The sequence below is a fragment of the Sphaeramia orbicularis genome, chromosome 20 (genome assembly GCF_902148855.1).
Source record: "Sphaeramia orbicularis chromosome 20, fSphaOr1.1, whole genome shotgun sequence".
NCBI lineage: Eukaryota > Metazoa > Chordata > Actinopteri > Kurtiformes > Apogonidae > Sphaeramia > Sphaeramia orbicularis.
The window spans coordinates 30,776,202-30,781,299 of NC_043976.1; the positions used below are offsets into that span (position 1 = coordinate 30,776,202).

At 36.1% G+C, this 5,098-nt stretch overlaps 1 long non-coding RNA gene across 1 annotated transcript; it reads left to right on the plus strand.

The window, feature by feature from the left end:
- The first annotated feature begins 1,538 nt into the window (after positions 1 to 1,538).
- Positions 1,539 to 2,720, plus strand: LOC115411578 (uncharacterized). Its single transcript, XR_003934238.1, has 2 exons — positions 1,539 to 1,594; positions 2,573 to 2,720. It is a non-coding gene; the product is annotated as an uncharacterized LOC115411578 (long non-coding RNA).
- Positions 2,721 to 5,098: the final 2,378 nt, after the last annotated feature.

Consider the following 5,098-nt stretch of genomic DNA (forward strand, 5'->3'; position numbering starts at 1 on the left):
CTGTGGATGATAGGCAGCATCCAAGGATTAGAGCAAACCTTACTGTCCTTCAGAGCATATAGTAAAGAAAAATAAAAAAGTGGTCAGGTCTCAGTGAATAGCATACTCAGTCTGTTGTACAAAATAACTATAACAGAACAGGGGCGGATCTATAGTATTGCTGCAAGAAGGTCCTAGGTTCGATTCTGGCCTTCCTCCCATCGTCCATAGACATGCACTTTCACTGGTTAAAGGTGCTGGAGACTTTCGTGACTAATTTTTCATCAAATCTGTCAAACCTCAGTCATATCCTCAGTATACCTGAAAAACCACTTCTTGCAAGTGCAAAAACGTATTATCAAAAAATTTGAGTTGTGGCGAAATTGTCATTTTTCCATTAGGCAAATTTTGTATGCGCAAGTTATTTTCACGCTATTTGAGTGTCAGTGGGTCTGTGAGCTAGATTGACCAGTTAAAGGTGCTGGAGACTTTCATGACCAATTTTCATCAAATCTGTAAAACCTCAGTCATAGCCTAAGTATCACCAATCTGTAAGTCTTTCTGTGATTACTCACCTGAATTTCTTGCATTAAGGTGAACAGTGTCGAAGTGCCATCCACCATAAACAACCGTGTGTTTACAACCAACCCAGGACGTCACTCGGGCATCTTCGGAATTTTGTCGCGATGTGCACTGTGGGAAACGGAGGTTTGTGCAGCTGCCTGACAGCGGCAGTGGCAGCGTGACCATATGATATTATATGGATGAAACAAACACATGGAAAGGGCTGGAGGAATATGCAGAGAAGATAGGGAGTTCCTGCCGTTTCCGATCTTGTCTGTTCAGCTGCCACTATAAGGTGGCTGCGTGAGCCTTCGTTTTCCACGATGCACATCGCGACAAAATTCCGAAGATGCCCGAGTTACCTCCCAGCTCATTTGTAAACACATGGACTGTTTATGGTGGATGGCACTAAGAAATTGTTCACTGTAATGCAAGAGATTCAGGTGAGTAATCACAGAAAGACTTACAGATTCATGATACTTAGGCTATGACTGAGGTTTGACAGATCTGATAAAAAATTGGTCACGAAAGTCTCCATCACCTTTAATTGGTCAATCTAGCTCACTGACCCACTGACACTCACAGAGCACGAAAATAACTTGCGCATAAAAATTTTCCTAATGGCAAAAACAACAATTTCGCCACAACTATTTTTTTGATAAAAGTTTTTGCACTTGCAAGAAGTGGTTTTCCGGATGTAGCAAAATTGGTATATCGCGCAAAACTGCAATTGAAAGACCTTTTTGTGCAACTAGAGTCATGTTTACTACGGAGCCTCTGAACGTCCAAATGGGTCATATCTGATGACCATGAAAAGATGACAAACTGTATTTTACAACAGATTAGATCAGTTAATGTGTCTGGTCGGTGATGGATGTTTGGGTCTTTATGGATTAAGAATGAAATCCAGCGCTTTGAATACTCAGAATATTGTGTTGAGACTTACTGAATGTAACATAAAAAATAGGACCAAGGGTTCTGTAGTCCAGTGGCATATTTAAAGACATTAATTGACATTCGTTTGACCTTTCAAGGTCACTCAAGGTCAAAGGTCATGGCATCAAATGAAAGCCCGTTTGTGACTTTCTATCTTTTGCCAATAGTAATTATATCAATATCTTCAACTGTTTTGAAGCTATAGCACTTTTCCCATTCCAAAACAATGGGGATTTTTTAAATGTCAAAAATTCATGAAAAAAGAAATCAGTAATCAGTATTTCTCAATTCTTTGATCAACCTTGGTAGAACTTACCCCAAGGAACCTCTGCTATGAATTTCAATCAATTCTGGCCGACAGTTTTGGGAGAAGAAATTTTGAGAAATCATGGACATAGCTGACCTTGGGTTTGACCTTTCAAGGTCAGTCAAGGTCAAAGATCATGGCAGCAAGTGAAAGCCAATATATGACTTCCTATCTATTGCCAATAGTAATTATATCACTATCTTCAATTGTTTTCAAGGTATAGCGATTTTAAAATTTTCCCATTATAAACCAAGGGGATTTTTATATGTCAAAAATTAATTTTAAAAAAGTAGTAATCAATTTTCTCAATTCTTTGATCAAACTTGGTAGATCTTACCCCAAGGAACTTCTGCTATGAATTTCAATTAATTCTGGCCGACAGTTTTGGAGAAGAAATTTCAAGAAATCTGGACATGGATGAGCTTGGATTAACCTTTCAAGGTCAGTCAAGGTCAAAGGTCATGGCAGCAAATGAAAGCCAATATGTGACTTCCTATCTATTGCTAATAGTAATTATATCACTATCTTCAATTGTTTTCAAGGTGTAGCGTTTTGAAAATTTTCCCATTATAAACCAAGGAGGATTTTTAAATGTCAAAAATTAATTTTAAAAAATCAGTAATCAATATTTCTCAATTCTTTGATCAAACTTTGTAGACCTTACCCCAAAGAACCTCTGCTATGAATTTCAATTAATTCTGGCCGACGGTTTTGGAGAAGAAATTTCTAGAAATCTGGACATGGATGAGCTTGGGTTTGACCTTTCAAGGTCAGTCAAGCTCAAAGGTCATGGCAGCAAATGAAAGCCAATATGTGACTTCCTATCTATTGCCAACAGTAATAATATCAATATTTTCAACTGTTTTAAAGTTATAGCCCTTTGAAATGTGTCCCATTATAAACAAATGGGGATTTTTGAAATGTCAAAAATTCAGAAAAAATTAAAAATCAGTATTTCCCAATTCCTTGATCAAACTTGGTAGAATTTACCCCAAGGAACCTCTATGAATTTCAATTAATTCTGGCCGACGGTTTTGGAGAAAATTTTGAGAAATCATGGACATAGCAGAGCTTGGGTTTGACCTTTCAAGGTCAGTCAAGGTCAAAGGTCATGGCAGCAAATGAAAGCCCATATGTGACTTCCTATCTATTGCTAATAGTAATTATATCACTATCTTCAATTGTTTTCAAAGTGTAGGGATTTGAAAATTTTCCCATTATAAACCAAGGGGGATTTTTAAATGTCAAAAATTAATTTATCAATATCAAATAATTATATCAATATCTTCAACTGTTTTGAAGTTATAGCCCTTTTAAAAAATCCCCATTTGTTTATAATGGGACACATTTCAATGTCAAAAATTCATAAAAAATTCAAAAAAATCCATATTTCCCAATTCTTTGAACAAACTTGGTAGACCTTACCCCAAAGATGTTCCACAACAAATATCAAGTCATTCTGACTGAAGACAATTCTTGAAAAACTGCTTACAAACGACAGATGGATGGACGACAACTGATACCAATAATCCATCGGACCTTTGGGCTGTTGGACTAAAAATGACAAGCCTGAGTGTTTTTGGATAAATATGTTGTTCCAAGTAGGCTGCTGAGATTTCGTTGACTGTCAGTACATTTTGATTTCAGAAATGTTGACATTTTAAGCATCTGTTATTTGTAGAGAAGTACATTTTACACCCAAAAATATGACGGTAGAAACAAAATCAGTGTCAATAAATAAACTATTCATGGCACAATTAACTTCCAAACAAATTCAGTCAAAAGACATGAAATTCTACATTTTTTCATACGGACTTAACCACCTTCCACTGCATCCTGTTTTCATTAGCAGCTGTTATCGTTCAGTCAGAGTACACCCGGCCCATTAGGAGTTCCAGCTCTTGACAGTCTCCCTACTCACCATTTCCTGTGTTTAGTCATCACTCAGAGCAATGAAGCCCAGCAACATGGTGCCACTCAATACAAGAGTGAAAAGAACTGTTAATTTCTAAGTTAATGACTCTGTTCTGCCATAGGACTCTTTTTTATCGAGTTATTTTTGCTCTGTTTTTCCAGTCGTTCTTATTCCAATTATATAGATAACGTGTATTCCTGTCACGTGTCATTTGTTGTTAGTGGGGTTTTTTTTGTTAAATTTTTCACTTATACCGTGATGTGTCGATATGTGAGCGTAGGATATAAGCGCTGCATGTAAACTCCCCTTTGTGTAAAACAGATTGACGCTTGACATTTTCACCTACTTCTCACCCTGCAGTGCTATGCATGTGTTTCCAATGTAAATGAAGTCATGTGAATCCGTAATTAATGCATTGATAAAATACGGGCTGGAAATTCTATTCACTGTATGTGTTTTTTCATTCATTATATATATTTTTTTGGGGGGGGGTCTAGAGCAGGGGTGTCAAACATGTGGCCCGTGGGCTAAATCCGGCCCGCCAAAAGGTTCCAATCTGGCCCAAAGGATGAAAGAGCTAAAATTACATTGAAGATATTAACAGTTAAGGATGTCAAAATGATTTTAGCTCAGGTTCCACATACTGCGGTGGCCCAGAGGTGCAACAGCCCAAAAAAATGATCCACTATAAGAAAAAAAAAAAAAGAGAACAGCCCAAAAAATTATGTACTATAGAAAAAAAAAGAGAACAGCCCAAAAAATCATCCACTGTAATGAAAAAAGAGAACAGTCCAAAAATTATCTGCTATAAGAAAAAAAGAGAACAGTCCAAAAATTATCCACTATAAGAAAAAGAGAACAGTCCAAAAAAGTATCCACTATAAGAAAAAAAAAGAGAACAGCCCAAAAATGATCCACATAAGAAAAAAATAGAACAGCTTAAAAATTATCCACTATAAGAAAAAGAGAACAGCCCAAAAATTATCCACTATAAGAAAAAAAAGAGAACCGTCCAAAAAATTATCCAGTATAAGAAAAAAAAGAGAACAGCCCAAATAAAAATTATCCACTGTAAGAAAAAAGAGAACAGTCCAAAAAACTATCCATTATAAGAAAAAAATAGAACAGCCTAAAAATTATCCACTATAAGAAAAAAAAGAGAACAGTCCAAAAAATTATCCACTATAAGAAAAAAAGAGAACAGCCCAAAAAAAATTATCCACTGTAAAAAAAAGAGAACAGTCCAAAAATTATCCACTATAACAAAAAAGAGAACAGTCCAAAAAATTATCCACTATAAGAAAAAAGAGAACAGCCCGTTTTCAGTGAACGGCTCCCTTCAAAGAACTAAAAGTCCCATCACTAACTCACACATTCAAAACAGACATTTTTTTTTC